General features: G+C 35.7%; 1 protein-coding gene across 1 annotated transcript in view; it reads right to left on the bottom strand.

Annotated features, from left to right (window-relative positions):
- EHBP1 (EH domain binding protein 1) overlaps positions 1-12,263 on the bottom strand; it is a 347,498-nt gene that overhangs the window by 76,690 nt on the left and 258,545 nt on the right. The window lies entirely within an intron of this gene.

Genomic DNA, 12,263 nt, shown 5'->3' with positions numbered 1-12,263 from the left:
TTTATCTTTGTGCCCTGGGTGTAGACATTCCAGCTTATACAGAGAATAAAAATCTGTAAATAAGACAAATTCTTACTCTCTACATTATTAAAGGTTTTAGATTTCTTTTTATAAAAACTGATGTTCTTTTAAAATTATAAATGCAAAGTTACCTACTTCTTCCTCATAATGGAATAATATGTGTAATTAGGGAAAATTAAAATTTTAGCTTGACCTTAAGTTTAAAGCTTGATTCCTAGAAGCTAGCCATTTAAATGTAACACAACCAATACTCATAAACATATAAGCTTAATCTTATATGTATTTTTATGAGGAGACATACTTGGGACACACAAATATACATGAAAACTATGAGAAAAGTTTCTATCAAAGATTATCAAAATGAGATTTAGTGCTTTTTTACCAGCTGGATAGTAACTGTTTCTTTATCTGGAAAAGATCTAGTAATCTCATCTAAATCTGCTATAATTATCAGCACAGCATACTATACCCAATTAAGTCAGTATTTTCCAATTATCATCAAAAGTATAAAGTTGATGTCCCACCCTTCATATCAACAAAATACTTTTTAAAGGTTCAGTTCAGTAAAGAGCAGTTTGCATTCTTTTGGTTCTTACCAAATAAGCCCTTAGGATTCACTATTAAGAACCAGTAAAACAACAACAATAACAACAACAACAAAATTTCTATATCTTTTTTTGATTACTGATCTTTATAGTTAATTAAGGATTGTCCAAACTGAAATTCCTCTCTCACATACACAGTTTTCTTTTGAAGAGTTAAGTATTCCTGCAAACCTTTAAAGACAGATATTACAAGCCTTTCAGAATTCACTGCCAACTTGCAGTTTGATCCTGCTAAGTGAAGATGAGATTGAGAGGAGGAGGAGAAGGGGACGACAGACAGAGGATGAGATGGTTGGATGGCATCACCGACTGAATGGACATGGGTTTGGGTGGACTCCAGGAGTTTGTGATGGACAGGGAGGCCTGGTGTGCTGCAGTTCATGGGGTCGCAAAGAGTCAGACACGACTGAGCGAATGAACTGAAGATGGGCTTCTGACTGTTTTAATGGGTCACTTACTATGCTTGCATATTAAATATTAGGGAAAAAACTTCAAGTATGGATTATAATAATGTTGTGATTTCTTGCTGATCTTTCTTTTAAAAAATATTCCAAGTACCTAATAACTGTCTGCAAACCACATTCTTACGCTACATAATTTGTGATTGAAAAATGAATATACTTACAAATTCACTGTTAAGTGATTAGACTAATTAAATTGAAGAATCATTTCCAATTCTCCTTTTAGACTTTCTATTTATAAAATAGATTTTATTCTCTCTTAAAACTTAAAGGTATAATTAAACCTATACAGCATCCTTTTTCTGGAAGGTTCACAGTGCTTCAGATCCTAATAACACCTCCAAGGAGTGTGGGTAGCAGGATTGTCATTCCTTATTCTTAGAGTGTACTGATTCTAAACTTTAGTACATCAAATGCAAACATCTCTTTCAGCTAAAATATAATTACATGAGTATTACTAAATGTCATGGTGGATTTATAAAACATTTTTTAAGCAACTATATTCCAATGTAAAGTAATAAGCAAAAGATTATTTTGAAATAGATTAGCTCCTTAAATTCTATTTATGCATTTCTTGAGAAGAAAGTATTTGGGAGAACTTAGTAATAAAGAAAAATAATAAAAAAGGAAATATTTTCTTGAAAAAAAGCTATTACGTTTTTCTCAGAGTTTAAGTTTAAATATATAATCAAGGAAGCTCTTTTGGCTATATAATGGCTAGACTATTGCACCTGTCAAAACCCTGAGTTAAACTTTGAAAAAAAATTATTTTAAGTATATGTGAAAAATAATGCACAAAATAAATATCACACCTGAAATTTATATTAGTAAAATGTAACATACAAAAATCTTCATAGGGCAAAATAAATAGAAAGCAAAGAAATATAAATCACAGAGCTCAGAGCAATGAAATCCGTCTCCTATAGAAAAACGATTTCAGGAAATACCTGAAACAGGTTAAACAAATGTTTAAAACACAGAGATACAAATGACTAACGTAAACTACTACTTTCCCTAAAAAGACCTAAATGCATTACGTACTAGTAGCACGTTCTCATTAAAACATGCAATGGTAGTCTTGACTAAAATTAAGAAAAATTATAAGGTTTATAGTATCTACATTTGTGAGTTCCCTTTTAAGAGAAATTATAGCTCAAATATTTCCCAAAGTAGAGTTTGTACATGAGGATCCATGTGGTAATATTACCAAGAGTTATCCTCAGTGTCTTAGAAGCTATTTCCTAGCCTGCCAATCTAAAGCTACTAATGTTATGAAGGAATGTTTGGTTAGAGTGATGTGATTCAAGGCAGAGGTCGGAGCTAACCTCTACTGAGTGAAGTGAAGTGAAGTCAAAGTCGCTCAGTCGTGTCTGACTCTTTGCAACCCCATTGACTACAGAGTCCATGGCATTCTCCAGGCCAGAATACTGGAGTGGGTAGCCTTTCCCTTCTCCAGGGGACCTTCCCAACCCAGGAATGGAATCCAGGTCTTCCGCATTGCAGGCGGATTCTTTACTAGCTGAGCCACAAGGGAAGCCCAATCTCTACTGAGAGGTCCCAGACTATGGGGAGAGTAGGTAGTGTCAGACTTTGCTGTGTCCATACCATAACAAGAAAGGAAGGTATCATAATGTAGGATTCAAGAACAGGAAGACGTGAATGATATAGGGAACCTGAGTCTTGCAGTGGCAAATGTCATATCTGTAACCAATTTGAGAGAGAAGAACCTTTTAACTTTCTCTGATCGATGATAATCAGTTCTGCTCTAAAGCCCTTCAGAGAGTTGATCTTTTCCCCTGTCTACCAAGAAACTCCTTACGGCAACTCCAATTTTTCATATTTCAGCTCATGTTTTTATTAGTTGACACTCAGAAGATATGATAGACTGTCACTATTCCCTCCCTTCATTTTTCATTAAACAAACACTGACTTAATATTTGGTGCTGGGAATACACAGTTCTTATACTTTAGATAACTCACAGTTGAGGGGAAGAAAGAGATAATTAGATAATAACATAGGATAAATGTGGCAGTAGTAATATATACAATACAATAGAAAAAGATACAGGAAGAAGAATTTCTTTGCTGCTAGAAGCCTTTGACAGAGGTACTCACAGAAGTGATTTTCTTAACAAGGGAAGAAAGGCATTTCAAGGAGAACAGCAAATGCTTGATACAGGAACGAAAGAGCATGATGCCACATTCTGTCTAAGCAATTTATAGAGCTAGACTGTAGAGTGAAAAATGGGAGAGAGGTGAGAAATGAGGCTAGAAAGGGAGGGGGTAGGATTTGCAGGAACTTTATGAAGCCATGTTGAATAGTCTGGAAGATTATTACTCTTGGGGAGGTAGGAGTTACCAGAAAGAATCTGAGCCTTCATCTACTTGAATTAGTACTTAAACTACTTCCCAGTTCTTTATGTTTCGTAAGCCTGTCTTTCCTTAAAAGTATATCTTTGCTTTCAATCCTTTAACATTTCTCTGAATCCTCTGTAAATTCTCTTAGTCCAGAACTAGATACAAACTAGATACCTCTAAAGCAGATAAGTTTTACTGAGTACAGGGACATTGCCCCATACAATTATGCTTCTATTTAGGTACTCTAACATCCATTATTAAAATAGCTCTACTCATTCTTCCTGGTATTCACCAGTAGATCCTAGATTAGTTGTATAGAAACGAAGTTTAGAAGGATAAGAGACATTGCTGAAGAAGTCCTAAATCTGCAGTCTCTTAAAAGTAACTTTTTCACACAACTCTTGAAGATTTAAGGTTAGTGTCTCTAAGACTTGGGGTCACTCCAGGGTACTACCAACTTTTTTCTTTTTAACTCCCAGGAACTCTCAGTTAAACTAAGAACACAAAAAGCAGTGGGCACCTATAGGTATCAATATATACATATCTCCATGCCAGCATCTAGACTCTTAGTACCAAAGTATACATTATAAAGGGCAAGATAATTTAAAAATAAGAGCATGGTAAATTAAGGCACAAGTTAAAGAGCATAAGGAAGTGAAAATAGTAGCAATCAGTTCACTAAATTAGATGCCAGATTTTTCTATTTTTAGTTAGACCTGCTTTTTATTTACCAGAAGTCTTGATCTCTTCAGATTGAAAAGGATGCTGACACTAAAGTAGGGATGGCATTAGTCATGGTTCCCTTACCTATTCCACCGTGGATACCAATTAATTTGAATGTCACACAGGAGGAAAAAAAAAAAAACTGGCCTCCATATCACAAATGGAAAAACAGATTTAGAAAGATTAAGTAATTTCTACTTTTAGTATCACTTAACTCATACTCAGTTGCTCCAGAGACGAAATTTGGTATTTTCCCTTTTAATTTTGTCAGCCAAGTTGGCCATACTAGATTTCCAAAATATGGACAGCACTGCAAATAATTTCAATCGATATGTATAAGAGCTACCAGAAATGATAAAGAAAATGATTAAATTAAGAAAACTATCATGTCACTGGAAAAGAGATTATCAACTTGTATACTAAATTGAAAATCTGAAAAGCAATGGCAAGGTCTAATTTCTTTTGTAAAATTGGACTTACCCGATATTTTACATTTTCTTTCTTAAATAATTTCAATATTTGCTATGAGGCCCACAGAGTAACAAATGTCAACACTAGAGCAACAGTTCCAGGATGTACTATTGAGTTCATGGAACTGATGTTCTTCACAACACATCAATATAGGGCTTGACTTATTTGAAAAACAAGCAATAGTAGAATGTGCAAGAAAGTTTTAAAAGTGAGCTTAAGGGCTTCCCTGATGGTCCAGTGGTTAAGACTTCACCTTCCAAAGCAGGGGGTGCGAGTTTGATCCCTGGTCAGGGAATTAAGATCCCAAATGCCTCACAGCCAAAAAAATCAAAAACATAAAACAGAAGCAATATTGTAACAAAGTCAATAAAGACTTTTAAAATGGTCTACACACACACACACACACACACACACACACACACACACACCTCTTTTAAAAAAAGAATAGTTTTTTTTTTTAATTAAGTAAATTTAAACTATAACTGAGAAGAGGCTACAATATTTCCCATGCCACATGCTCATCTTACAATGTAACTTTGATAGTCCTCTCATCGAGTGGTGAGGTCTACCTCTCTGCTACTTAAACCTGGGGGTGGCTTTGTATCTCCTCAGGCTAACAGTATGGCAAAGGGACTTTTAAAGCTAGAACATGAGAAGGGAATGGCTATCCACTCCAATATTATTGCTTGGAAAATTCCATGGACACAGGAGCCTGGCAGGCTACAGTCCATGGGGTCGCAAAGAGTCAGACATGGCTGAATGACTAACACTTTCACAAGCAAGCGTTAAGAGAGTCCACCTATTTTCTGCTCTTAGACTCAGCCACCATTCTGTGAGAAAGCCCAAACAAGCACGAGCAGAGAGACCATGTAGAGAGGCCAAGAGAAAACTAGCCCTTGAAATTGTGCAATAGAAATAAACCATTCCCTCAGTGTCCCATCCTAATGCCTAACTTATAGAATCTGTGAGCATAATAAAATGGTTATTTTAAGCCAATTAGGTTTCCAGTGTTTTATAATGCAGCAAAAGATAACCCAAAGAGGAAGGGGAGGCAAAGTATTCTTGGGACTGTTTGAAACACAGTTTCATAAGCAAAATAGGGTAAAATTTTGGTTAAGTGGGAAAAAGTGCAATAAAGTGACCAAATGTCTTCTCAGGATAAACAGAATTGATAGTATTGAATTCACTTTACTTCACACTTCAGTTCAGTTCAGCTGCTTAGTCGTGTCTGACTCTTTGCGACCCCATGAATCACAGCACGCCAGGCCTCCCTGTCCATCACCAACTCCCAGAGTTCACTCAAACTCATGTCCATTCAGTCGGTGATGCCATCCAGCCATCTCATCTTCTGTCGTCCCTTTCTCCTCCTGCCCCCAATCCTTCCCAGCATCGCCACACTTAGGCACAAGCAAATATCATCGATTGTAAAAGTGAACAGTTCTTTCTACATCTCTCTTCTTAAAACACCCACCCCCACAAACTCCTGAGAAATACTGAAACACAACACTAATTTAAATGAAACAGCTTTATGGTCAAGTACATTTGGATATGCTAAGAAAACAATCTAATAAAAATATCCTTTTTGAATACCCCAAATTTCCCTAATTTAAATTTATCTAAACATGTCATTTTTAAAACAGAAGTAATAAAGGGAAAAATTCTATAAGCCATTTGTTATATTATCTCTTAGGGATAAATATTATTAATATTTTGATCACTTTCCTTACTGAACTGTTCAATGTATAGATAAAAACACAGTCTTTCAAAATGGGTTTTGTATGCTATATGCTATTTTAGATATTTCTTTCTTTGTACAAAATGACACTGTGAATACTGTTCTATGTCCTTTCAATATTCTTTCAGAAAATTATTAAATAATTTTCAATGGCTACATACATATACAATATATATATTTGTTGTAATTTATTTGATCATTCTTCCATTTTGAGCAATTGCCATTTTGTAACTTTCACTATTATAAATAACATGTGATGAAAACTTGCATATTCATCTGTTAGTGGGATTACTGAGTAAAATAGAACAAGCATTTCTTGAAGAAGTCAATTTGCTCTTCAGAAGGGTGTGGCAAGTTACATGCTACCAGGAGTATTAAGAGTATCTCGACTTGATGAGACATCAGTACCATCATGTTTCTTAAAATCAAGGTTACAGGGCATCCCTGGTGGCTCAGTGGTAAAGAATCCACCTGCCAATGCAGGAGACAAAAGTTCAATAACTGATCTGGGAAGATCCCGCATGCCATGGAGCCACTAAGCTGGTGAGCCACAACTCATGGGCTTATAGCCCGTGCTCTAGAGTCTGAGTGAGTGAGTGAAATCACTCAGTTGTGTCTGACTCTTTGCGACCCTGTGGACTGTAGCCTACCAGGCTCTTCTGTCCATGGGATTCTCCAGGCAAGAATACTGGAGTGGGTTGCCATTTCCTTCTCCAGGGGATCTTTCTGACCCAGGGATCGAACCTGGGTCTCCCACATTGGAGGCAGAAGCTTTAACCTCCGAGCCACTAAATACACTAGAGTCTAGGAGCTGCAACTACTGAAGACCTCTCACCCTAGAGCCAGTGCTCCACAACAAAAGAAGCCACCCCAATTTAAGCCCATGCATTGCCATGAAGAGTAGCCCCCTTCTCCCGCAGCTAGAGAAAAACCCTCACAGCAAGGAAGACCCAACACAGTCAAAAATGAATAAATAAATATGTACATAAGATTAAAAAATGCAAGTTACAGATTTTACAGGTATAGTAAGATATCACAGACATAGAATAAGCAATATTTCAGTAATTAACTTCTGATGTTGAATTCATACTAACATAATTTAGCTAAAACTTTGTTCTACTTGGGATATATTAAGTGTACGCAAAATTATTGGTGCCTTAAAAAGAAGAGATGAACAATAAAATATTTGTTGAAAGTTTAAATTAATAAATGAATAAACTGAATGAAAAACTAAACAGCTTAAAAGTGAGGATACTCAAATTTTAAGCCTAGTTTGCTACTGTTTGCAAACCTAGGTAATTTTAAACCCCCTTTCCTAACTCATTTTTCTTTACAGTGGATACAACAATAATATCTATTCCTACTTCACAAGGATTTCAGAAAATAAACAAGAAAGAAATAAAACATAATGCTTTAAAAACATAATCTTTAAAGTCAAACTGTCTAGGTTCTATTCTTGGCTCTGTCACTTATTAGCTGTGTAACCATGGGCAACTGAATTTGTTTGTGCGTCAGTTTTCTCAGCTATCAAACAGAGATTATATTTAACACATATAATTGTTGTGGAGATTATACAAGAAAATCCATGTGAAAGCGCTTTGAATCCTGCTTGACACACAGTAAGCGCTCAGTAAACATTAGATGACAATTATTAATATATGCAAAATTTATACATAGGTAAAATAGTATCTTTTTAAAATCTACTTGGCAAACAGATCATTTAAATCTCAAGTACTCTAAATTTAAAATCAACATACTTCAAAATATAGAGCTATAAATTTTCCATAATTTTTAGAACCTGAAACAACTATGAAACAAAGTTTATCACAAATATAATAACAATAAAATAACTTTCTTTTTGAAGAGAATATTCTTTCCCTGGCTCTTCATTTAACTGGATCCTTCTCACCCATCAAGTCTTACTTCAAATGTCTCCTCTTCAAGTCATGCCTGCTGCTGCTAAGTCACTTCAGTTGTGTCCAACTCTGTGCGACCCCACAGATGGCAGCCCACCAGGCTTCCCTGTCCCTGGGATTCTCCAGGCAAGAACACTGGACTGGGTTGCCATTTCCTTCTCCAATGCATGAAAGTGAAAAGTGAAAGTCAAGTTGCTCAGTCATGTCCGACTTAGCAACCCCATGGACTGCAGCCTACCAGGCTCCTCCGTCCATGGGATTTTCCAGGCAAGAGTACTGGAGTGGGGTGCTTATCCTCTAATATGTCTACTAAATCAGTCATTTTCACACTCTGTAGTTAACTTATTTATTCATCATTCTCTGTCTCTTCTCACCAAAATGAAAATTCCATGAGGGAAGAATCTTTGTCTTCTGGCCACACCTTGTGGCATGTAGGGTCTTAAGTTCCCTGACCAGGGATTGAACTTGCAACTCCTGCAGCGGAAGCATGGAGTCTTAACCACTGGACTACCAGGGAAGACCCGAAGCTTAGTCTTTTCTATTGCTACACTCGGCTCCAACTCAATAAATATCTTACTGAACCAACAAATTGATATAACAGATGGTTAGGCACTGAAAGAACTAGTATAAAAGCTACAAAATTTCTTCCTTAGAAAGAATGGCCATCTAAATTAGCATTTCTCAAACATTTTTATCATGACCCACAATTAAAAATACATCTGGTAACAAGATCCAGTAAGCACACATACCCACATAATTAAACTAAGTCTCAAACAAAAACACTATGATGTGTGATAAATTCTGGTATTTTACCATTTTATTTAAATATTCTATTCTTTTTCATTGAAAATAAAACTGTGGCCCACTATATTGATTTTATATCACATTACTCTGTAAAGACTCAAAGTCTGTATATTATACAGCACAGAAATATAGCCAGTATTTCACAATAACTTTAAATGCAGTATAATCTATAAAATATTGAATTACTATGTTGTATATCTGAAGCTAATATTGTAAATCAACTATACTTCACTTAAAGAAAAAACGTAACAATAAAAAAAGTAAAAAAGAAGAAAAGTACGAAAAACAGTGGTCAAGCTCAGAGATTAAGCTAGTATCTGAAAGGAGTTAACAAAAACAACACAATGGAGCAAAGATCGTCTTTTCAACAAATGGTGCTAGATGAACTGGATATGCACATGCAAAAAAATAAACCTAGACACAGACCTTACGCCTTTCACAAGAATTAACTCAAAATGGATCCCGGACCTGAATGTAATTCTAGGAAACTCCTAGAAGATAACATAAAACCTAAATGACCTTGAGTATGGTGATGCCTTTTTAGATATAACACCAAAGGTATGATTCATGATACAGATAATGCATAAACTGGATTTCATTAAAATTTATAATTTCTACTCTGTGAAAGACAATGTAGAAAGAATGAGAAGACAAGCCACAGGCATGGATAAAATATTTGCAAAGATATATCTGATAAAAGACTGTTATCCAAAAGAAACAAAGAACTCTTGAAACTCAATTGTAAGAAAACATATAACTTGACTAAAAAATGAATCAGTGACCTTAACAGACATCTCTCCAAAGATTTCCAGATGGCATATAAGCATATGAAAAGGTGCTCCATATTATATATTCTCAGCGAAATGCAAATCAAAGCAACGAGATACCACTACACACCTATTAGAATGGCCAAAATCTGAAACACTGACAGTACCCAAAGAAAAACACAAGAATTCTCATTTATTGCTGATGGGAAAGAAAAATGGTATAGCTACTTTAGAAGACAATTTGGTGTCTCTTTTGTTTTTTGTTACTTATAAAAGTAAACACACTTGCCATAAGATCCAGCAAATGTGCTCCTTGAAATGTACCCAAAGGAGCTGAGAACTTGATGTCATATAAAAACCTGCTTTGTAGACGATTGCTGCTACTGCTAAGTCGCTTCAGTCGTGTCCGACCCTGTGCGACCCCATAGACGGCAGCCCACCAGGCTCCCCCGTCCCTGGGATTCTCCAGACAAGAACACTAGAGTGGGTTGCCATTTCCTTCTCCTGGGGTCTATACAAGTGAGGGATATTTTCAGGCCAAAGATGGAATATTTAAAGATAGTACTTTTTTATTTTTAATATCAAATAACCCCCTTTATGAATAAAACAAAATACAAAGCTTTTACCCACTGGAGCAGTTTTGTCTTTTGGGAGAGATTTCAAACTCAAGCATCAAATAAAACACTCAAAACCAAGGCACTGGGTAAATAGACAGAGATGGTATAATTAACATGCAATCGAAGTGTTTTTTTTAATTGTGTCTAGTACACCACAGGCCTCAAATGCTTGCTGATGAATTTTGGGAAGGCTTTGGGTGAAGGGAAGAGAGAAAGATAGTAGAAAAAATTGCAAAAACAGTGATTCCCTTTGAAAAGTATACTGGCCGACAAGCATTTGGTTTTGTGAAACAGACACTCTTTTTATAGAAAAAAGAAGCTATTATGTGGTGTATAAAAGTCCCTAAATAATCACCAGAATGCTATCCATGATTACTAAAGCTCAAGAAGTAAGGAATTTTGACGGTGCAAGATAGTGTTTGTGATGTCTAGTGTTCCGAGAATAATTTCAACTCCTGATAATGACCCCTTAACACCAAGTTACGAACCATCACACTGTTTTGTCCTGCTTAGGTATATTTCCAGTGTCCGGGACAGGGCTTTAAAAATGTTTAACAGGAAGGGGGAGGCAGTTGCTAAGTGGTTGGAGATAGAAAAAGGAGAAAGAAAACCACATGAGTTTAAAAGGCATTGTAGATGATTAAAGGAGCTTTATTCCTGATTACAACCAAGATGCCTAGCAGTAAGTGAATGGAAAAATAAACTGTGGTACATCCAGACAGTGGAATATTATTCAGCATTAAAAAGAAATGAGTTATCAAACTATGAAAACACATGGAGGAACCTTAAATGCATATTACTAAGTGAAAAGAAGCCATATCAGAAAAGGTAATATACTATGGTTCCAACTACCAACATTCTGTAAAATATAAAATTATGAAGACAATGAAATTATCAGGTTCTCAGAGGTTGAGAATGGGGAGAGAGATGAATAGGTGAAATGCAAAGGATTCCTAGGGCAGTGAAAATTCTCTGTATGATATTATAAAGATGGAGAGATGTTATTATGCATTTGTCTAAACTCATAGACTGTATAACAATAAGAGTAAACCGAATGTAAGCTACAGACTTTGGGTAATAATGATGTGTCAATGCAGATTTATCAGTTTTAACAAATATACCACCCTGGCAGGGAGTGTTATGAAGAAGGACGGTTACTCAATGCGTACAGAGGGTATAGGGGAAAACTCTATACCTTCCTCTCAATTCTGCTGTCAACTTAAAACTGCTCTAAAATAAATCTTAATTTAAAAAAATGAGGAAAATGCAGTTTTATGTATATGTAAAATTGGGGGTAGGGAAGGGTTATCATAATTTTCAGATTCATGAAGAGGTTCATGTCTCCCTAAATCTAAGGCTTTTTTTTTTTTAAACTATATATTCATTATTATCTGTGAGGCACTACAGAAAAATATGTATAAAAATATGGCTTAACACAGGGATGGTAGTCTATGATAGGAAAGAGGATTGACTCGGGAGTTTGATTAAATCTCAGGATCAAATCATGAATTCATCATACACTGACTACAACCTTACACAAATTATCTTACCAATCAGCCTCAGTTTTCTTACCTAAAAAGAGTTTGAATATCTACTTAAGAGGTTAAGTAAAATAGAAATTATGTAAAACATCCACTATAGTGCCTAAAACATCCACTTAGCCTATATGCTAAGTATTTTAATAAATGGTAAGCATCATTATTTGGAGAAGGCAATGGCAACCCACTCCAGTACTCTTGCCTGGAAAATCCCACGGACAGAGGAGCCTGGTAGGCTACAGTCCAT

Source organism: Budorcas taxicolor, chromosome 11 (assembly GCF_023091745.1).
Source record: "Budorcas taxicolor isolate Tak-1 chromosome 11, Takin1.1, whole genome shotgun sequence".
Classification (NCBI taxonomy): Eukaryota; Metazoa; Chordata; class Mammalia; order Artiodactyla; family Bovidae; genus Budorcas; species Budorcas taxicolor.
This window is presented reverse-complemented; position numbering and strand designations above follow the sequence as displayed.